Genomic DNA, 25,180 nt, shown 5'->3' with positions numbered 1-25,180 from the left:
GCCCTGTATTCCTCCTTCAGTTTCTAATTTCTTAAGTAACTTCTTATGTGGTACTTTGTCAAGAGCTTTCTTTAGGTCTAGAAATGCACAGTCCGCCCATCCTTCTCTTTCTTGTATTATATCTATTAGCCTTGAATAGAAACATATTAAATTGGTGACGCATGATCGTCCTTGTCTGAATCCAAATTGCCTTGGATTTAACACTTTGTTTTTTTTTCTAAATATTTTACCCATCTACTTTTGATAATTCTTTCACAAATTTTTGCTATTGTACTTGTTAGAGAGACTGGTCTATAGTTGGTAGGTTCTTCTTTATTTCCTCCTTTATATATAGGTACTATATTTGCTTTTTTCCAATCTTCTGGAACTTTTCCTTCTTTCAAGGAACTATTTAGTATGCTATATATTTTGTCTGCCAGTTCATTCCTGCATTCTTTCAGTATCCAGTATGCTATTTCATCTGGTCCATGCGATTTTCTGACATCAAGATTACTCAAGTGTGTTAATATTTCATTCTTTGTTACTTCTATTTCTTCTATAGGGGGGACTTTCTCTTTCCATTCGTTCTCTTCAGGTTGTATGTTCTCCCTTGTAAACACTGATTTAAAATGCCTGTTCATAATTTCCGCCATTTCCATTTCCTCTGTGTATTCAACTCCCTCTTGTCTTAATTTCTCCAAGTCTTGTTTGTTTTTCAGTTTATTGTTTACAAATCTGTAGAATAGTTTTGGTTGATGTTTACACTTTTCTATGACATCTTTTTCATATTTTCTCTTTTCCTCTCTGCACGTTTGTACATATTCATTTCTATAACAGGTATATATTTTCCATTTTTCAGGTCTTCTGTCTTTTTTCCATCTGATCCAAGCTTTGTCTCTTTTGTCTTTTAACTCCCTACAACTTTTGTTGTACCAGCATTTTACATATTCTTTTTCTTGTTTTTGTCTTGGGACATACTTTTCCACTCCTTTTTTGTAAATTTTTGTCAAAATATTCCATTTCTCTTCTACTGTTGTTTCTTCTTTGTATATTTCTTCCCAGTATTCCTTTTGAAAGAATTCTCTTATTTTATCAAAGTTTGTTTTTTCATACATCATTCTTCCTTTTCTATATCGTTCACTTCTTTTCATATATTTTTCTTCATTAAGTTCCAGTTCAATCAATATGTGCTCACTTTTACTTATTGGTGTTTTATATTCAATTTTGTCCACTATTCTAGGTTCGGATGTAATTATTAGGTCTAGTCTCGATGGCTCTTCTTCATTTCTATACCTAGTGTTCTCCTGCATCCATTGTGTCATTGTATGGTCAGTAATCATCTCAAGTAGAGCGTTTCCCCATGAGCCGTCTCCACCCTTTACTGTCATTTCTTCCCAGCAGATTTCTTTGCAATTAAAGTCGCCCATCATAACTTTTTTTCCTCACTCTTCCATTATCTTGTTTAATGCTATCTTTGTGTCCTCTAACATACTTTTATGTTCACTCTCTTCTCATGAGGCTGTTTTCGGAGGCACATAATTTATCACAAACTTTCTGCTCTTCTTATCTCTATCTTCTACTTCCATCATTATCATCTCTACTGTATTCTTTCCATATGTGACACACCTCACGTTTATATCCTTCTTAGTCAGGAACATAACTCCACCCCCTTCCTTTTTCACTCTGTTTCTAATCCAATAATTATATGCATGATGTTGGGTGGTAGTGGACCTTTTAATTTTGTTTCTACAATTCCCATTATGTCTGGTTCTTTTTCTTTCAAATAATCATTCAGCTCATTCAATCCTGTTATTAATCCATCTATATTTGTGTAAGACACTCTTAGTTTTCTGCCACTTCCATTGTGTTCTCTGTTTCCCTTTTGTTTTTCTCTTGTATGTCGACTTTCTTTAGTTTCATATTCACTACTCTCCAATAGAATCTCTCTTTTTCTGACTCCGTTCTTATCTCGTTTTTTTCCTTAGCTTCAAGTCTTTTCTGTTTTTCTTCCTATCTTTCCTCTTTATTCATTTCCCTTTTTATCCATACCTTTTTATATTGTTCACTTGTTGCTAGTTTCCCTGTTTTGGATAAGATATTCTCAGCCGTAGTTTGTGACCTGAATTTAATCTTAATTGGTCTGGTTTTGTCTGTACTATATTTCCCGAGCCTGAATTTCTCTTCGATTTGTTTCATTATTTCTGGTTCATCTTCCTGAACTAATTCTAGTAAATTTCTTACTTTTTCATTTTCCTCTTTGATTCTTGTGGTTCTATCTGGGTTATGTTTCTCTTCCATTCCTAATATAATTATACATTTCTTTCTGTCTGCTAAGTCTCTTACTATATTCTCCTTCTGTCTCATCACTTTAATAACTGAGTTTTCAGTTTGTTCATTCATTTGCTGTCTGATTATGTCAGTGAATGCAACTTTGCTATTTTCTTGGATTTTTTCCAACCCTCCTTGTTCTCCTTATTATTCTCCTTTAAGACTTTATTCTCCTCTTTTACTTCTTTTAACTGTTTTTTTAATTCTTCAATTTCATTAGTTAAGTTTTTGTTCGCCTTCTCTAGTTCTTCCAATTTTTCAACTCTCCGTATAATGTTGTTAACATGACCGAACCTACGCTCCAAGTCCTCGATCATCTTATCGACCTTCTCTTCTAGTCTTGTCAGTCGGGGGGGGGGGGGGTGGGGGGGGGGGGGGGGGGGGGTGGTGTCCCCCCCCCCACCCTCTTTAAATCCCTGGAAAATATTCTCATCACTTTCTACTGTATTGCTCTTATCTATACTTCTAATCTTTACATTTTTATTAGACATTTCATCGTCGCTCAGCTAGTCGGGGGGTCGTTTGTTTACCTTTCGCCTGTCTGCCTGGGCCAAGTCCTCTCCTTCCTCATTTCCTTCCATTTCCCTCGGCAATCCCTCCCCTTCTCCTCTTTCCCTACTTTCCTACTACCCCACGAGCAATTTCCCCCCCCCCACCCTGTAAATACAATAGGCACTTCTCTTTGCGTTGGGATCCACGAAACTTCAATTTTCTTCAGAACGTCTTCTAAGCCGTCCGTTCCTTGATGTGTGTGTGTGTGTGTGTGTATACATATATATATATATATATATGTATATACATATATAAATACATAAACCAAGGGCTTTTCCCCCTACCCGGGGGGTAGCCAAAAGGAAAAAGGCACAGAAACCACTCCCACCCATTCCATCTATATATTTCACTCCCCTCCCCCCTCCCCTTCCCTCTCATCTTGGCACTTCCTGAATGACGGGTCATCCCTGCATCATGTCCACTGCCCTGAGTCAGAAGCAGTGTCGCAAGACACAGCACATCCACAGCAAGGCCGCTTCATAAATTCGGCGACCCCCTATCCGTCCCCTCATGCATAAATGGAGAAGACGGGGAGAAATTCCTTCGGGCTGCGTCAATTTTTTTCTCATACATACTTCCTCACCCCCATCTCCCACCCACTCCCCCTCATGCATCACAGCATCATCTATACACAACCCCTCTCCATTCACCCCTATCTTCTGTCCTCTCCCGTCCTTCCTCCACAGACATTCCTCTCTTTTGTAATGCCCCTTTCATCCCATTCATCCATCTCATCCTAGGACGCCACCTCATATTCACTCCTTCCACGTCTGCCTTCCACACTTCTTTTACTAATCTTTCTTCACTCATTCTTTCCATGTGTCCAAACCATCCTAATACTCTTTCATCAATCCTATCTCCCAGCTCCCTTTCCATCCCTGTTCTCCTCCTCATTTATCACTCCTTCATATAACCTCCTCTTAGCATCCATTCCCAGATGTCTATTTCTCATTACACTTTTTAATCCACCAAAGCATTTACTCGCTTCTCTCAATCTACATTCTACCTCCATCCCCACTCCTCCCTTTCCTACCACATTCGCACCCAAGTATCCAAAACTATCCACTTCCTCCAGTCTTTCACCCTTAATGCTCACTTTCAGCCTACTGTCACTCTCTCCCCTTGTACATCTCATCACCTTACTTTTGCCCACATTTATCTTCAGCTTCCTTTTTTCACACACCTTCTCAAACTCTGTCACTAACTTCCTCAATCCCTCCCCTGATCATGCTACAAGCGCAGTGTCGTCAGCAAACAACAGCTGGCTCACCTCCCATTTTTCTCCATTTTCTTTAATCATCTCCAACCCCTGACCCACTACCCTTGCATTCACCTCTCGCACCACCCCATCCATGTAAAGATTGAACAGCCAGGGTGACATAACACATCCCTGATGAAGTCCCACCTTTACCTCAAACCATTCACTCTCTCCATTTCTAATCCTAACACAAGCTCTACTACTCTCGTAAAAACTCTTGACTGCTCTTAACAGCTTTCCTCCTATCCCATATATCTGCAGTACCTCCTACAGTGCCTTCCTGTCTACCCTGTCATAAGCCTTTTCCAGATACACAAAAGCCCAAAAAATATCCTTACCTTTTCCTATAGCTTTCTCACATATCTGTCTTACCACAAAAATCTGATCTACACAACCCCTACCTGTCCTAAACCCACACTGTTCCTTACCAATTACTCCCTCTGTTCCTCTCCTAATCCTCTCAATCAAGAACCTCCCATAAGCCTTCCCAACTACAATTAACAAGCTGATCCCTCGTAACTACTACACTCACACTTAACCCCCTTTCCTTTCTAAAACGGAACTATACAGGCACTCCTCCAGTCCTCCGGCACTCTACCCTCTCTTAAACAAACATTAAATAACCTCACCAGCCAGTCCACCATAAGTGTACCTCCTTTCTTCAGACATTCTGCATGGCATCCCCCCAGACCAGGTGCCTTACCTGCTCTCATCATCTTAACAGCTGCTTTCACTTCATCCTTCCCTATTTCTCCTCCATTTTCCTCACTCATTACTCTCATTTTCTTAGCGCTTCCCACTGCAACTACCTTTCACTCCCTATCCTCCTTCACATTTAGCAACTCCCACCTTCCTCTCACTGCCTTCTCTTCCATTGTCATCTCTCCATCTGCACCTTTTACCTTTTCTTCTCTACTTGATTTGCCTCCTCTTTCTCCTTTAATTTCCTTCCAAAACATCTTTTTATTGCCTTCAAAAGTTTCTGTCATACTCTTACCCTATTTCACATCTGCTCTCCTCTTTGCTTTCTCTATCTTATGCTTAACTTCCTTTCTCTTTACTTTGTACCTCTCATACGATTCCCTTGTCGTCATTTGTAGCCAATCTATGAATGCCTGCTTCTTCTCTTCTACACCTTTCTTTACTTCCTCATCCCACCACTCACTACCCTTCCTTCTATTTTCTCCCGCCCTCCTTGTTCCACATACCATCTTTGCACACCTTATGACTCCCTCTTTGAACCATCCCCATTCCTCCTCCACTCGTAGTTCTACTCTATCCTTTACTCCCTCCCACTCCTCTTTCAGTTTCTTCTTATACTCATTCTCCTTTTTTTTTTCATTTAAGCAGTTCACTCTAAGTACCTCCCTACCTTCTGCCCTTTTCCTCTTTCTCCACATATTCTCCACTCTCAATTTACCTTCCATCAGAAAATGATCTGATATTCCCCCACCCTCTCCCCTTAGAACATGTACATCCTTAACTCTTCCTACCATACTCCTGGTCACCACTATATAGTCCATTAACGCTCTATCTGCCACCTTTCCATCCACCACCCTCTCCCATGAGTACTTATGCTTGACCTTCTTCCTAAACACTGTATTTGCTATCATAAATTCTCTTTCAAGACACATCTCCACCATCAATTCTCCACTCTGCTTTTTACCTGGAACTCCATACTTCCCAATAATATTTAGCAACTCCCTAAAATACTCTGCCCACCTTCCTCTCACTGCCTTCTCTTCCATTGTCATCTCTCCATCCGCACCTTTTACCTTTTCTTCTCTACTTGATTCGCCTCCTCATTCTCTTTTAATTTCCTTCCAAAACATCTTTTTATTGCTTTCAAAAGTTTCTGTCATACTCTTACACCATTTCACATCTGCTCTCCTCTTTGCTTCCTTTATCTTATGCTTAACTTCCCTTCTCTTTACTTTGTACCTTTCATGCGATTCCCTCGTCCTAAATTGCAGCCAATATATATACATATATATATATTCGTGAAGCGTGGCAGGAGATTCTCTTTTAAGCATATTCTTTTGAAAACGACAGCAAATTCATTAGAAATTAATTTCTTTCTTAAGCTTTCTAGCTTTCGGAAAGTAGATTTCTGGGGAAATGAGAGGGGAAGAAGCAAATTTCCAATTGACATTGGGGGACTGTACGCCCCTATCTACCTACGTGGGAAGGACAACTACCACCCTGTCCAGAAGAATCACCCTTCACCTACAACAAGGAGGACCGAAACAACACCTTTGGACCCACCACAGACGCCATCTAGACAGGGAAACCATGGTACACAACACAGAAATCGTCGCAGAGGAGAAGGACCTCCAACGTTTGACCATTTTGGAGGCTGTAGTCATAAAAGATTTACAACCTATTATTAATGTACAAACAAATGATTTCTCCCTCCTCCCCAGCATGAAACCTACACGTAGGAGACATTTGTTCACCAAAATACAACCACCAGATCAGAGAACACCCATAAAGGTCCAAAATATCCCCGCAGAGGATAAAATGTCATGCCTTAGGCGATCGGCTAGGCTTAGGAACCAACCAAATAGCGCCAGTCAAACAGAGGAGAGTCATTATGTGACCTCTCCAAGTTTTTCCTTTATACATATTTATACTCGTCTTGGTCACACTTCCCTTCATTCCAACTGAAGATGCAGAACGATCTGCGAAACGTCTTGGGTTTATTATACTGTGTTTTGTTTATTTTCATTTATTTTGTATATAACATAGACTTCTGTGTTAATATAAGTTACCAATGTCAATTGGAAATTTGCTTCTTCCCCTCTCATTTCCCCAGAAATCTACTTTCCGAAAGCTTAAGAAAGAAATTAATTTCTAATGAATTTGCTGTCGTTTTCAACAGAATATATATATATACATATATATATATATATATACATACATACATATATATAGATACATATATACATCCATCCATACATACATACATGCATACATACATACATACATACATACATACATACATACATGCATACATATATACATGCATACATACATACATACATACATACATACATACATACATACATACATACATACATACGAGTATATACATATATGTACACACACACGCACACACACACACACACACACACACACACACACACACACACACACACTTCCGTCGGACAGACGGCGAGGATTGACGTCCTGAAGAAAAAGTGAAATTTTCGTGGATCTCAACGCAAAGGAAGTACCTATTGTATTTGCAGGGAAGGGGATTGCTCGTGGTTTAGTGGGAAAGTGAGGAAAAGGGAGAAGGGGAGGGATTACTGAGGGAAATGGAAGGAAATGAGGAATGAGAGGACTTCGTCCAGGCAGGCAGACGCCATGTAAACAAACGCGGGCCAGACCAATATAGTGACGATGAAAGGACTAACAAAAATGTAAAGATTAGAAACATAGATATGAGCAGCACAATAGAAGGTGATGATAATAATTTCCCTTTATTTAATGAGGGGGGGGGTGGATACCAACCTTCCCCGACTGGCAAGACTAGAGGAAAAACTTGAACAAATGACCGAACATTGGGAGAACTAGAGAAGGCGAACAAAAACTTAATTAATGAAATAGAAGAACTAAAAAGAGAGTTAAAAGAAGTAAAAAGTGTAGTATAATGGAATTTGGAAAAAGCAAAAACAGAATAACAGGATCATGTAAATTGGGAGAAGAAGGAATAAAAAAAAGTAGAAAATGAGAAGGACCTGGGAGTCATTGTTATGAATAATATGTCACCTGAGAAACGTATAAATAAGATTTTCGGAGAAACTTGTAATTTAATAAGAACAATCAAAGTGGCATTTACATACCTGGATGAAGAAATGGTGAAGAAAATTCTAATCACTCTGATAAGACCAAGATTGGAATATGCTGCAAATATGTGGTCACCAAGTACAAAAAAATGTATAAAAAAACTTGAAAGAATACAAAGAGCAATTACAAAATTGGCACCAACACTCTCGAAACTATCATATGAAGAGAGACTAGCAAAACTTGAGCTACAGACACTAGAGCAAAGAAGAGAGAGAGGAGATTTGATAGCTATTTACAGAATCATGAAAGGCATAGAAATTATTGATAGAGAGAATCTGATAAAATGGGATGATAGAAGTACAAGAGGGCACGGAAAGAAAATCAAGAAAGACAGCTATAGAAGAGATTTGAAAAAGAACAGCTTTCCTCACAGAGTAATAGACAGTTGGAACAAGTTAGATGAGAAAGTGGTGTGTGCAAAAACAATACATGAATTTAAAAATAGTTTAGATAAAATGAGATATGAAGACGGGACCCACGAGCATAGCTCCCCTTCCCGTAAAATACAACTAGGTAAATACACACACACACACACACACACATACACACACACACACACAAACACACACACACACTACGGTGGTCCGGGTTCGAATTCTGCCCAGGGCAGAAATAATTTCATTATCGCTGCGCTTCGAGTCTATACTCCAACTCTCGTGGGCGGGAAATTGGGTGTGTGTGTGCGTGTGTGCGTGTAAGGTCACAGCATTACCCACAGCTCGGTCATACGAGCTCTGAGCTCTCTTCCGCGAGGGAAATAGCTGTCGATCACGAGTCCAAACCGTGATTCAAAGACCAAGGTGAATCACACACACACACACACACACACACACACACACACACACACACACACACACACACACACACACACACACACACACACACACACACACACACACACACACACACACACACACACACACAATTACTAGAATCAGTTCAGGAAGATGAACCAGAAATTATGAAGCAAATCGAAGAGAAATTTAGACTCGGAAAGTATAGCACAGATAAGACCAGACCAATTAAGATTAAATTCAGGTCACAAACGACGGCAGAGAATATTTTGTCCAAAACAGGGAAACTAGCAATAAGTGAACAAAATAAAAAGGTATGGATAAAAAGGGAAATGAATAAAGAGGAAAGAGAGGAAGAAAAACAGAAAAGACTTGAAGCTAAGGAAAAAAACGAGAACAGAACAAAGTCAGAAAAAGAGAGATTCTATTGGAGAGTAGTGAATATGAAACTAAGGAAAGTCGACATACAAGAGAAAAACAAAAGGGAAACAGAGAACACAATGGAAGTGGCAGAAAACTAAGAGTGTCTTACACAAATATAGATGGATTAATAACAGGATTGAATGAGCTGAATAATTATTTGAAGGAAAAAGATCCAGACATAATGGGAATTGTAGAAACAAAATTTAACAGGTCCACTACCACCCAACAGTGTAGGACATGATGCATATAATTATTGGATTAGAAACAGAGAGAAAAAGCAAGGAGGTGGAGTTATGTTCCTGACTAAGAAGAATATAAACGTGAGGTGTGTCACATATGGAAAGAATACAGTAGAGATGATAATGATCGAAGTGGAAGACAGAGATAAGAAGAGCAGAAAGTTTGTGATAAATTATGTGCCCCCGAAAACAGCCTCATGGGAAGAGAGTGAACATAAAAGTATGATAGAGGACACAAAGATAGCATTAAACAAGATAATGGAAGATGGAGGAAGAATAGTTATGATGGGCGACTTTAATTGCAAAGAAATCTGCTGGGAAGAGATGACAGTAAAGGGTGGAGACGGCTCATGAGGAAACGCTCTACTTGAGATGATTACTGACCATACAATGACACAGTGGATACAGGAGAACACTAAGTATAGAAATGAAGAAGAGCCATCGAGACTAGACCTAATAATTACATCTGAACCTAGAATAGTGGACAAGATTGAATATAAAACACCAATAAGTAAAAGTGACCACATATTTATTGAACTGGAACTTAATGAAGAAAAATATATGAAAAGAAATGAACAATATAGAAAAGGAAGAATGATGTATAAACAAAATTGATAAAATAAGAGAATTCTTTGAAAAAGAAAACTGGGAAGAAATATACAAAGAAGAAACAACAGTAGAAGAGAAATGGAATATTTTGACAAAAATTTACAAGAAAAGGAGTAGAAAAGTATGTCCCAAGACAAAAACAAGAAAAAGAATATGTAAAATGTTGGTACAACAAAAGTTGTAGGGAGTTAAAAGACAAAAGAGACAAAGCCTGGACCAGATGGAAAAAAGACAGAAGACCTGAAAAATGGAAAATATATACCTGTTATAGAAATGAATATGTACAAACGTGCAGAGAGGAAAAGAGAAAATATGAAAAAGATGTCATAGAAAAGTGTAAACATCAACCAAAACTATTCTACAGATTTGTCAACAATAAACTGAAAAACAAACAAGACTTGGAGAAATTAAGACAAGAGGGAGTTGAATACACAGAGGAAATGGAAATGGCGGTAATTATGAACAAACATTTTAAATCAGTGTTTACAAGGGAGAGCACACAACCTGAAGAGATCGAATGGAAAGAGAAAGTCCCCCCTATGAAAGAAATAGAAGTAACAAAGAATGAAATATTGAAACACTTGAGTAATCTTGATGTCAGAAAATCGCATGGACCAGATGAAATAGCAAACTGGATTTTGAAAGAATGCAGGAATGAACTGGCAGACAAAATACATAGCATAATAAACAGTTCCTTGAAAGAAGGAAAAGTTCCAGAAGATTGGAAAAAAGCAAATATAGTACCTATATATAAAGGAGGAAATAAAGAAGAACCTACCAACTATAGACCAGTCTCTCTAACAAGTACAATAGCAAAAATTTGTGAAAGAATTATCAAAAGTAGATGGGTAAAATATTTAGAAAAAAACAACGTGCTAAACCCAAGGCAATTTGGATTCAGACAAGGACGATCATGCGTCACCAATTTAATATGTTTCTATTCAAGGCTAATAGATATAATACAAGAAAGAGATGGATGGGCTGATTGTGCATCTCTAGACCTAAAGAAAGCTTTTGACAAAGTACCACTTAAGAAGTTGCTTAAGAAATTAGAAACTGAAGGAGGAATACAGGGCAAATTGCTAAATTGGATGGAAGACTTTTTGGAAGAAAGAAAAATGAGAGTAGTGATAAGAGACCAACACTCAAAATGGGATGAAGTAATAAGCGGTGTTCCGCAAGGAACAGTTCTGGCCCCAATAATGTTTGCTATATATATTAATGATATGGAGGAAGGAATTGAAAGCTATATGAGCTTCTTTGCAGATGATGCAAAACTACTGAAAAGAGTGAAAACAGAAGAAGATTGTGAATCACTACAGAGAGATCTAAATAAAGTACAGGAATGGAGTAGGAAGTGGGAGATGGAGTTCAATACCAAAAAGTGTAGTATAATGGAATTTGGAAAAAGTAAAAACAGAATAACAGGATCATATAAATTGGAAGAAGAAGGAATAAAAAAAGTAAAAAATGAGAAGGACCTGGGAGTCATTGTTATGAATAATATGTCACCTGAGAAACATATAAATAAGATTTTTGGAGAAACTTATAATTTAATAAGAACAATCAAAGTTGCATTCACATACCTGGATGAAGAAATGGTGAAGAAAATTCTAATCACTCTGATAAGACCAAGATTGGAATATGCAGCAACGATATGGTCACCAAGTGCAAAAAATTAAAAAAAAAAAAAACTTGAAAGAATACAAAGAGCAATTACAAAATTGGCACCAACACTCTCAAAACTATCATATGAAGAGAGACTAGCAAAACTTGAACTACAGACACTAGAGCAAAGAAGAGAGAGAGGAGATTTGATAGCTATTTACAGAATCATGAAAGGCATAGAAATTACTGATAGAGAGAATCTGATAAAATGGGATGACAGAAATACAAGAGGACACGGAAAGAAAATTAAAAAAGACAGCTATAGAAGAGATTTGAAAAAGAACAGCTTTCCTCACAGAGTAATAGACAGTTGGAACAAGTTAGATGAGAAAGTGGTGTGTGCAAAAACAATACATGAATTTAAAAATAGTTTAGATAAAATGAGATATGAAGACGGGACCCACGAGCATAGCTCCCCTTCCCGTAAAATACAACTAGGTAAATACAACTAGGTAAATACACACACACACACACACACACACACACACACACACACACACACACACACACACACACACACACACACACACACACACACAGAAGTTGGATGAGAAAGTGGTGTGTGCAAAAACAATACATGAATTTAAAAATAGTTTAGATAAAATTAGATACGAAAACGGGACTCCACGAGCATAGCTCCCCTTCCCGTAAAATACAACTAGGTAAATACAACTAGGTAAATACACACACACACACACACACACACACACACACACTTTCATCGAATGGACGGCGAGAATTGGTGTTCCGAGGAAAAAGGAAAATCTACGTGGATCTCAACGTCCAGGAAATGCCTTTTTGTATATATAGGTAAGGGGAGTGCTCGTGGAATAGGGAAGGGATATTGAGGGAAATGGAAGGAAATGAGGAGATTTGTAAACAAGAGGCGAACTGAAGACGATGACTTTGGAGAGGACAGGATCAACAAAAATGTAAAGATTAGAAGTATAGATAAGAGCAACACAGTGGAAGGTGATGATAATAGTTTCCAGGGATTTAAAGAGGGTGGGGGGATACCAACCTCCCCCGATTGACAAGACTAGAGGAGAAACTTGATAAGATGATCGAACATTGGGAGGATAGGTTCGGTAATGTAACCAACATTGCGCACAGAGTTGAAAAATTGGAAGAACTAGAGAAGGCAAACAAAAACTTAACTAATGAAATTGAAGAATTAAAAAGACAGTTAAAAGAAGTAAAAAAGAAGAATGAAGAATTAAAGAGGAATAGTAAGGACAACAAAAAGGGTTGGAAAAAAATCCAAGAAAACAGTAAAGTTGCATTTACTGACATAATCAAACAACAAATGAAAAAACAAACTGAAGACTCAGTTATTAAAGTGATGAGACAGAAGGAGAATATAGTAAGAGACTTAGCAGACAGAAAGAAATGTATAATCATATTAGGAATGGAAGAGAAACATAACCCAGATAGAACCACAAGAATCAAAGAGGAAAATGAAAAAGTAAGAAGTTTACTTGAATTAGTTCAGGAAGATGAGCCAGAAATAATGAAACAAATCGAAGAGAAGTTTAGGCTCGGAAAGTATAGTACAGATAAGACCAGACCAATTAAGATTAAATTCAGGTCACAAACGACGGCAGAGAACATCTTATCAAAAACAAGGAAACTAGCAACAAATGAACACTATAAAAAGGTATGGATAAAAAGGGAAATGAATAAAGAAGAAAGAGAAGAGAAAAAAAGAAAGGACAGGAAGCTAAGGAAAAAAACGAGACCAGAACAAAGTCAGAAAAAGAGAAATTCTATTGGAGAGTAGTGAATATGATATTAAGGAAATTCGACATACTAGAGAAAAACAAAAGGGAAACAGAGAACACAATGGAAGTGGCAGAAAACTAAGAGTGTCTTACACAAATATAGATGGATTAATAACAGGATTGAATGAGCTGAACGATTATCTGAAGGAAAAAGAACCGGACATAATGGGAATTGTAGAAACAAAATTAAAAGGTCCACTACCACCCAACAGTGTAGGACATGATACATATAATTATTGGATTAGAAACAGAAAGACAAAGCAAGGGGGTGGAGTTATGTTCCTGACTAAGAAGGATATAAACGTGAGGTGTGTCACATATGGAAAGAATACAGTAGAGATGATTATGATCGAAGTGGAAGACAGAGATAAGAAGAACAGAAAGTTTGTGATAAATTATGTGCCCCCGAAAACAGCCACGTGGGAAGAGAGTGAACATAAAAGTATGATAGAGGACACAAAGATAGCATTAAATAAGATAATGGAAGATGTAGGAAGAATAGTTATGATGGGCGACTATAATTGCAAAGAAATCTGCTGGGAAGAGATGACAGTAAAGGGTGGAGACGGCTCATGAGGAAACGCTCTACTTGAGATGATTACTGACCATACAATGACACAGTGGATACAGGAGAACACTAGGTATAGAAATGAGGAAGAACCATCAAGATTAGACCTAATAATTACATCTGAACCTAGAATAATGGAAAAGATTGAATATAAAACACCAATAAGTAAAAGTGACCACATATTGATTGAACTGGAACTAAATGAGGAAAAAACATGAAAAGAAATAAACAATATAGAAAAGGAAGAATGATGTATAAAAAACAAACTTTGATAAAATAAGAGAATTCTTTCAAAATGAAAACTGGGATGGAATACACAAAGAAGAAACAACAGTGGAAGAGAAATGGAATATTTTGACAAAAATTGAAAAAAAAAGGAGTGGAAAAGTATGTCCCAAGACAAAAACAAGAAAAAGAATATGTAAAATGCTGGTACAACAAAAGTTGTAGGGAGTTAAAAGACAAAAGAGACAAAGCTTGGACCAGATGGAAAAAAGAGAAAAGGCCTGAAAAATGGAAAATATATACCTGTTATATAAATGAATATGTACAAACGTGCAGAGAGGAAAAGAAAAATATGAAAAAGATGTCATAGAAAAGTGTAAACATCAACCAAAACTATTTTACAGATTTGTAAACAACAAACTGAAAAACAAACATGATTTGGAGAAATCAAGACAAGGTGGAGTTGAATACACAGAGGAAATGGAAATGGCGGAAATTATGAACAAACATTTTAAATCAGTGTTTACAAGGGAGAACATACAACCTGAAGAGATCGAATGGAAAGAGAAAGTCCCCCCTATGAAAGAAATAGAAGTAACAAAGAATGAAATATTGAAACACTTGAGTAATCTTGATGTCAGAAAATCGCATGGACCAGATGAAATAGCAAACTGGATTTTGAAAGAATGCAGGAATGAACTGGCAGACAAAATACATAGCATAATAAACAGTTCCTTGAAAGAAGGTAAAGTTCTAGAAGATTGGAAAAAAGCAAATATAGTATCTATATATAAAGGGGGAAATAAAAAAGACCCTACCAACTATAGACCAGTCTCTCTAACAAGTACAATAGCAAAAATTTGTGAAAGAATTGTCAAAAGTAGATGGGTAAAATATTTAGAAAAAAACAACGTGCTAAATCCAAGGCAATTTGGATTCAGACAAGGACGATCATGCGTCACCAATTTAATATGTTTCTATTCAAGACTAATAGATATAATACAAGAAAGAGATGGATGGGCTGATTGTGCATCTCTAGACCTAGAGAACGCTTTTGACAAAGTACCACATAAGAAGTTGCTTAAGAAATTAGAAACTGAAGGAGGAATACACGGCAAACTGCTAAATTGGATGGAAGACTTTTCGCAAGAAAGAAAAATGAGAGTAGTGATAAGAGACGAACATTCAAAATGGGATGAAGTAATAAGCGGTGTTCCACAAGGAACAGTTCTGGCCCCAATAATGTTTGCTATATATATTAATTATATGGATGAAGGAATTGAAAGCTATATGAGCTTCTTTGCACATGATGCAAAACTATTGAAAAAAGTGAACACGGAAGAAGATTGGGAATTACCACAGAGTGATCTAAATAAAGTACAGGAATGGAGTAGGAAGTGGGAGATGGAGTTCAATACCAAAAAGTGTAGTATAATGGAAATTGGAAAAAGCAAAAACAGAATAACAGGATCATATGAATTGGGAGAAAAAGGAATAAAAAAAGTAGAAAATGAGAAGGACCTGGGAGTCATTGTTATGAATAATATGTCACCTGAGAAACATATAAATAAGATTTTTGGAGAAACTTATAATTCAATAAGAACAATCAAAGTGGCATTTACATACCTGGATGAAGAAATGGTGAAGAAAATTCTAATCACCCTGATAAGACCAAGGTTGGAATATGCAGCAACGATATGGTCACCAAGTGCAAAAAAATGTATAAAAAAACTTGAAAGAATACAAAGAGCAATTACAAAATTGGCACCAACACTCTCAAAACTATCATATGAAGAGAGACTAGCAAAACTTGAACTACAGACACTAGAGCAAAGAAGAGAGAGAGAGGAGATTTGATAGCTATTTACAGAATCATGAAAGGCATAGAAATTACTGATAGAGAAAATCTGATAAAATGGGATGATAGAAGTACAAGAGGACATGGAAAGAAAATAAAAAAAGACAGCTATAGAAGAGATGTGAAAAAGAACAGCTTTCCTCACATAGTAATAGACAGTTGGAACAAGTTAGATGAGAAAGTGGTGTGTGCAAAAACAATACATGAATTTAAAAATAGTTTAGATAAAATGAGATATGAAGACGGGACCCACGAGCATAGCTCCCCTTCCCGTAAAATACAACTAGGTAAATACAACTAGGTAAATACACACACACACACACACACACACACACACACACACACACACACACACACACACTTCAACGAACGGACGGCTTAGAGGACGTTCTGAAGAAAAAGTGAAATTTCGTGCATCCCGAAGCAAAGGAAGTGCCTATTGTATTTACAGGGTGGGGGAAATTGCTCGTGGTGTAGGGGAAAGTGAGGAAAAAGGAGAAGGGGAGGGATTACTGAGGGAAATGGAAGGAAATGAGGAAGGTGAGGACTTGGCCCAGGCAGGCAGACGCCATCTAAACAAAAGAGGTCCAGACCAATTTAGCGACGACGAAATGTCTAACAAAAATGTAAAGATCAGAAGTATAGATAAGAGCAATACAGTAGAAAGTGATGAGAATATTTTCCAGGTATTTAAAGAGGGTGGGGGGGACACAACCCCCCCACCCCCCGATTAACAAGACTAGAAGAGAAGCTCGATAAGATGATCGAGCACTGGGAACTTAGGTTCGGTCACGTTAACAACATTGTGCAGAGGGTTGAAAAATTGGAAGAACTAGAGAAGGCGAACAAAAACTTAACTAAGGAAATTGAAGAATTAAAAAAACAGTTAAAAGAAGTAAAAGAGGAGAATAAAGTCTTAAAAGAGAATAATAAGGACAACAAGGAGGGTTGGAAAAAAATTCAAGAAAACAGTAAAGTTGCATTTACTGACATAATCAAACAACAAATGAAGGAACAAACTGAAGACTCAGTTATTAAAGTGATGAGACAGAAGGAGAATATAGTAAGAGACTTAGCAGATAGAAAGAAATGTATAATTATATTAGGAATGGAAGAGAAACATAACCCAGATAGAACCACAAGAACCAAAGAGGAAAATGAAAAAGTAAGAAATTTACTAGAATTAGTTCAGGTAGATGAGCCATAAATAATGAAACAAATCGAAGAGAAATTCAGGCTTGGGAAATATAGTACAGACAAAACCAGACCAATTAAGATTAAATTCAGGTCACAAACGACGGCAGAGAATATCTTATCCAAAACAGGGAAACTAGCAACAAGTGAACCATATAAAAAGGTATGGATAAAAAGGGAAATGAATAAAGAGGAAAGAGAGGAGGAAATAAGGAATAGACATGAAGCTAAGAAAAAAAAAACGAGACCAGAACGGAGACAGAAAAACAATAATTCTACTGGAGAGTAGTGAATATGAAATTGAAGAAATGGAACATAAAAGAGAGAAACACAAAAGAAACAGAGAATACAATGGAAATAATAGAAAGTTAAGAGTATCCTACACAAATATAGATGGATTAATAACAGGACTGAATGAACTGAACAAATATCTGAAAGAAAAAGATCCGGACATAATGGGAATTGTTGAGACAAAATTAAAAGGCCCACTACCACCCAACAGCATAGGACACAATGCATATAATTATTGGATTAGAAACAGAAAGATAAAACAAGGGGGTGGAGTTATGTTCCTGACTAAGAAGGATATAAACGTGAAGAGAGTCACAAATGAGAAGAATAGAGTAGAGATGATTATGATAGAAGTAGAAGACAGAGATAAGAAGAGCAGAAAGTTTGTAATAAACTACGTGCCCCCAAAAACAGCCTCATAGGAAGAGAATGAACATAAAAGCATGTTAGAAGACACAAGAGTAACACTAAACGAGATAATGGAAGATGGAGGAAGAATAGTTATGATGGGCGACTATAATTGCAAAGAAATCTGCTGGGAAGAGATGACAGTAAAGGGTGGAGAAGACTCATGGGGAAGTGTTCTACTTGAGATGATTATTGACCACACAATGACACAATGGATCCAAGAGAACACTAGGTATAGAAATGAAGAAGAACCATCGAGACTAGACCTAATAATCACATCAGAACCTAAAATAGTGGAAAAGATAGAATACCAGGCACCAATAAGCAAAAGTGACCACATATTGATAGAACTAGAACTAAATGAGAAAAAATACATGAAAAGAAATGAACAATATAGAAAAGGAAGATTGATGTATGATTTTTTTTTTTTTTTTTTTATAAAATAAGAGAATTCTTCCAAAATGAAAACTGGGAAAGAATACACAAAGAAGATACAACAGTAGAAGAGAAATGGAATATTTTGACAAAAATCTATAAAAAAAGGAGTAGAAAAGTATGTCCCAAGACAAAAACAAGAAAAAGAATATGTAAAATGCTGGTACAACAAAAGTTGTAGGGAGATAAAAGACAAAAGAGACAAAGCTTGGACCAGATGGAAGAAAAACAGAAGACCAGAAAAATGGAAAATATATACCTGTTATAGAAATGAATATGTACAAGCGTGCAGAGAGGAAAAGAGAAAATATGAAATAGATGTCATAGAAAAGTGTAAACATCAACCAAAACTATTCTACAGATTTGTCAACAACAAACTGAAAAACAAACAAGATTTGGATAAATTAAGACAAGAGGGAGTTGAATACACAGAGGAAAATGAAATGGCGGGAATTATGAACAAACATTTTAAATCAGTGTTTACAAGGGAGAGCACACAACCTGAAGAGATCGAATGGAAAGAGAAAGTCCCCCCCTATGAAAGAAATAGAAGTAACAAAGAATGAAATATTGAAACACTTGAGTAATCTTGATGTTAGAAAATCACATGGACCAGATGAAATAGATTACTGGATTTTGAAAGAATGCAGGAATGAACTAGCAGACATAATGCATAGCATAATAAACAGTTCCTTGAAAGAAGGTAAAGTTCTAGAAGATTGGAAAAAAGCAAATATAGTACCTATATATAAAGGAGGAAATAAAGAAGACCCTACCAACTATAGGCCAGTCTCTCTAACAAGTACAATAGCAAAAATTTGTGAAAGAATTGTCAAAAATAGGTGGGTAAAATATTTAGAAAAAAACAACGTGCTAAATCCAAGGCAATTTGGATTCAGACAAGGACGATCATGCGTCACAAATTTAATATGTTTCTATTCAAGACTAATAGATATAATACAAGAAAGAGATGGATGGGCTGTTTGTGCATTTCTAGACCTAAAGAAAGCTTTTGACAAAGTACCACATAAGAAGTTGCTTAAGAAATTAGAAACTGAAGGAGGAATACAGGGCAAACTGCTAAATTGGATGGAAGACTTTTTGCAAGAAAGAAAAATGAGAGTAGTGATAAGAGATCAACACTCAAAATGGGATGAAGTAATAAGCGGTGTTCCACAAGGAACAGTTCTGGCCCCAATAATGTTTGCTATATATATTAATGATATGGATGAAGGAATTGAAAGCTATATGAGCTTCTTTGCAGATGATGCAAAACTATTGAAAAAAGTGAACACGGAAGAAGATTGGGAATCACTCCAAAGAGATCTAAATAAAGTGCAGGAATGGAGTAGGAAGTGGGAGATGGAGTTCAATACAAAGAAGTGTAGTATAATGGAATTTGGAAAAAGTAAAAACAGAATAACAGGATCATATAAATTGGGAGAAGAAGGAATAAAAAAAGTAGAAAATGAGAAGGACCTGGGAGTCATTGTTATGAATAATATGTCACCTGAAAAACATATAAATAAGATTTTTGGAGAAACCTATAATTTAATAAGAACAATCAAAGTGGCATTTACATACCTGGATGAAGAAATGGTGAAGAAAATTCTAATCACTCTGATAAGACCAAGATTGGAATATGCAGCAACGATATGGTCACCAAGTGCAAAAAAAAATGCATAAAAAAACTTGAAAGAATACAAAGAGCAATTACAAAATTGGCACCAACACTCTCAAAACTATCATATGAAGAGAGATTAGCAAAACTTGAACTGCAGACACTAGAGCAAAGAAGAGAGAGAGGAGATTTGAGAGCTATTTACAGAATCATGAAAGGCATAGAAATTACTGATAGAGAGAATCTGATAAAATGGGATGACAGAAATACAAGAGGACACGGAAAGAAAATTAAAAAAGACAGCTATAGAAGAGATTTGAAAAAGAACAGCTTTCCTCACAGAGTAATAGACAGTTGGAACAAGTTAGATGAGAAAGTGGTGTGTGCAAAAACAATACATGAATTTAAAAATATTTTAGATTTAATGAGATATGAAGACGGGACCGACGAGCATAGCTCCCCTTCCCGTAAAATACAACTAGGTAAATACAACTAGGTAAATACATATATATATATATATATATATATATATATATATATATATATATATATATATATATATATATATATATATAAGGGAACAGTAGACAGAGTAGTAAAAAGTGGTAACAACGGAGGTGAGAGTGGTGAGCAGCTAGTTTAAGTCACTGTTCAGTTGTTACGTCTGAGCTGGGTTCTAGTTCTATACCTCACTACGTATCATTTTCCGTATATGTTTTCGAGTTCCTTCCCAGTCTCGATGGTGATGACATGGAATTAAAGTGAAAAATTTATGTGGTTGAAAAAAGATTAATATCTGTGTACTGGGGACCATTAAGTATATATATATGTATACATATATATATATATATATATATATATATATATATATATATATATATATACATGCAAAACAAATCACTAAGCACACGTGACAACAATACTTGCAGAAACCACTTGGAAAATAAAAGAAATGAATACCGAATGTTTGCGTCTATTCAAGACATCATTAGGGTACAAAGGATACAAAAAATGACCAAAGGTCACAATATGTACATGGTAGTAGAGGAAAGGTCCAATGTTACCCGATTCCAGAAGAACTATTTACAATCTTTTTAATAATAAAATTATCTAATTTATACAAACCTAAGTTTAAATTCATATTATTTTCAAAACTATTTTTAATGTGACATGACTCAATTATGTTCCGTTCTACAATATTATGACATGATGTAATAATTTTTGTGTTTTCCCAGTCAATACTATGGGAGAGCTCTTTTTGGTGGACGAAAAGTCTGCTTGACATTTGACCCGTTCTTATGTTGTATTTATGTTGACTAATCCTTTTGTTTAAATATTTTCCTGTTTGGCCTATGTACACTTTACAAGGTATACTGTAGATACATCCTTCTTTTTCATTTGGAGAATTCTTAATAAGATAGTTCTTAACAATATTGTTGTTATTAAATATCACCTGAATACCAAAGCTTTTAAATATTTGAGGAAGGGTGATAAAATTGTCATGATATGGAATTGCTAAAATGTTCTTGAGAGGTGTTAAAATGTGTTCTTATGGCTTTTTCTTGTGCTCTGTCCATCAGATATTTTGAATATTTTAATTTTTGACCAATCTCATAAACAAATTTTACTTCATCTTCAAGTACTCAGGAGAACATACTCTAAACGCTCTCAAGAACATCGAAGAAAAAACAGATAACTTCGTATTTTGATGATGGTATGAATAGAAATGAATATATGAGAGAACATTAGTTGGTTTTCTTTAGACATTAAATATAAAATATCTACCACATCGATGAATACCTACATCTAAGAAAGGCAATGTGTTGTTCTCTTCTGTCTCAAATGTGAATTTTATAGACGGAACCAAACTATTTAACTTTAACACAAACTCTTCCACAGGTTTATCACAAGGCCAAATACATAATATGTCGTCAACATATCTGTACCATATTACATTAGATGGCAAAATATTAGGCAATAAATCTCTTTCGAAAAACTCCATATATAAATTACTTAAAACCGGAGACAGACAATTCCCCATAGCCATACCAAATGTTTGTTTGTAAAACTTCCCATTAAACTCAAATTTCGAGTCAACAACACATAACTTGATTAAACTAATAATTGTATGGGAAGGAAGTATAAGATCATATTTCTTTAATTCTTTTTCAAGAAAACTTAACAAGTCAAAAACCGGAACTCGAGTAAAAAGACTTGTTATATCAAAGCTAACCAATTTGAAGTCAAAGGAGATATTGTGTCCAAGTAGTTTGTCTTTCAAATCAACATTATCCTTAATATGGGAGTTTGAAATTGTCCCAACAAGAGGATAATTAGATAATTTTATTATTAAAAAGATTGTAAATAATTCTTCTGGAATCGGGTAACATTGGACCTTTCCCAGTTCCTCTACTACCAAATGTGGACAATAGGAAATATTCTATGGAAGAAGAATTGACAGGAATCAAAGTAGAGAAGGATCTGGTAATTGTAATTGATGACGAGCTGAAGTTCACAGCACACTTGGCTGAGAAAATCAATAAGGCAAATAGACTAGTCGGGCTAATAAGAAGAACTTTCGTAACATTAAACGAGACCATGTTCAAGTCATTATACATTGCACTAGTCCGACCACATTTGGAATACGCTAATCAGGTATGGTGTCCATACAAGAAAAAGGATATTGAGGCTGTGGAAGCAGTTCAAAGAAGAGCAACAAAGTTAGTCCCTAGCCTAAAGGATTTGCCTTACCCTGAACGATTGAGGAAATTAGACCTTCCTACACTATCATACCGTAGGTCAAGAGGGGACATGATAGAAACCTTTAAAATTGTGAACAATTTATATGATAGTGAAGTGAGCAGGGGATTATTTATTGAACTTGCCGGTTCAGTGACTCGAGGACACACCAACAGGATCTACAAGCAGCGCCCAAGATTGGACATCAGGAAATTCACTTTCTGCAGTCGTGTTGTGAACAACTGGAATAGTCTTCCTGATCATGTTGTGAATGCAAATTCAGTTGTGAGTTTTGAAAAGAGATTGGATAGTGTATGGAAACATCAAGATCAAATATTCGATTACACAGCTCAAATAAATAACAAACACCTAGACCACAGTTACCACTAGACCCCAGATGACCTAAATATTAGTCATTTAGAGCCGGAGTCACAGGCTCAATAGCCTCTTCCGGGACCTTTCTATGTCTATGTTTATGTACATATTGTGACCTTTGGTCATTTTTTGTATCCTTTGTACCCTGATGATGTCTTGAATAGACGAAAACGTTCTGTATTAATTTCTTTTATTTTCCAAGTGGTTTCTGCAAATATATATATATATATATATATATATATATATATATATATATATATATATATATATATATATATATATATTATGGGAGAAAGCATACGCTGGACTCGACGTTCGTCAATTTATTCCGACGTTTCGAACCCTGTCCGGGGTTCGTCTTCAGGGTAATACAGTGGTAGCAATGGAAATGTACATAAATAAGGGGAATTTGGTACACTGGGACAGGTCTCCACAGTAACCGTTACAATCCGACGCAGTTAAACCAAATCAAAAACACAAATGAGAAACAAATATGAATAAAACTATAAAATAACAGGTGCCATACTTCCTTGAAAACTTTCACCGAGTTTACCATTATGTTGGGGAAACGAGCAAGAAATTGGCGACAAGACTGATAGAACACCAGAGGGCTGTTAGTAGAAAGGACATGAGTTCGGCCGTCTCAAGACACTGCGAGGAAACGGGACACGAAATGGACTGGCAAAACGCGGAAGTGAAATACGGAGGTAGTGGAAAAAGCACCAGGTTATTCTTGGAAGCTTGGTCAAGTGATGATAATAGTGTCAATAGGTGCATCACTTTAAACCCAATTTATAAGGGGGCGAAGGATAGGCTGGAGAAGAAGCTTACTTCTTAATATGTTTATGTTGTGTGTTTTATTTGTTTTTGTTTCGACATGACGGTAGTGTGTTTCTTGATGTGTTTTGTATCATTCCATTTTATTTTTATGTATGTAATTTTATTTATTTATGAAATTTACTAACGGTGGTGGCATGCGTTACATGACTTTTGTTCCGCGTACCGTTGTGGCATGCCACGTCGTACAGCCTTTATGCCCAATCTTGGGGGGCATTTTTTCATACTGCTTTTCTTATTTATTTCAATGTGTACTCTTCCTTTTTGTATGTTTATGATATTGATGGATTTTGTGTTCTTGTTCCAATTTCTTTTATTCGTGATATACATGTTACGCGGGACATTTGTTCCACGGGAGTGCACAGTGGTGCGACCCATCGGTAGCGGGGTGAATCCTTACAACTTTCACTATATTTTCTTTATATATATATATATATACATATTTTTCTATGGTAAACTCGGTGAAAGTTTTCAAGGAAGTATGGCACCTGTTATTTTATAGTTTTATTCATATTTGTTTCTCATTTGTGTTTTTGATTTGGTTTAACTGCGTCGGATTGTAACGGTTACTGTGGAGACCTGTCCCAGTGTACCAAATTCCCCTTATTTATGTACATTTCCATTGCTACCACTGTATTACCCTGAAGACGAACCCCGGACAGGGTTCGAAACGTCGGAATAAATTGACGAACGTCGAGTCCAGCGTATGCTTTCTCCCATAATAATGGTTCCTGGACTCCAGCTATTTACGAATATATATATATATATATATACATATATATATATATATATATATATATATATATACATATATATATATATGTATTTCTAAACAGAAATGTAGTAGCACATTTGTAAATTACACACAGGAACCCACAGTCGGAGAATGAATAAACTTCGAATAAAGAAAAATCCTATATTTCGGCTATCAACTGTAGCCCTCTTCAGGAAAGTACATAAGATAGAGAACAGAGGGGACTTATAAACTACAGTAAGAAGAGATGTGGACAGTTGACCTCACTCAGGCGCGGGGCAAACTGGGGTGGCTACATCCTCCCCTCTCCTCACCTCCTCCCTCCTCCGCCACCCCAGTTTGCCCCGCGCCTGAGTGAGGTCAACTGTCCACATCTCTTCTTACTGTAGTTT

The sequence above is a fragment of the Oratosquilla oratoria genome, unplaced genomic scaffold (assembly GCF_046742065.1).
Source record: "Oratosquilla oratoria isolate Oo_2021 unplaced genomic scaffold, ASM4674206v1 SCAFFOLD50, whole genome shotgun sequence".
Lineage (NCBI taxonomy): Eukaryota > Metazoa > Arthropoda > Malacostraca > Stomatopoda > Squillidae > Oratosquilla > Oratosquilla oratoria.
The sequence above is the reverse complement of the archived record's forward strand: the minus strand, read 5'-3'. Positions refer to the sequence as shown.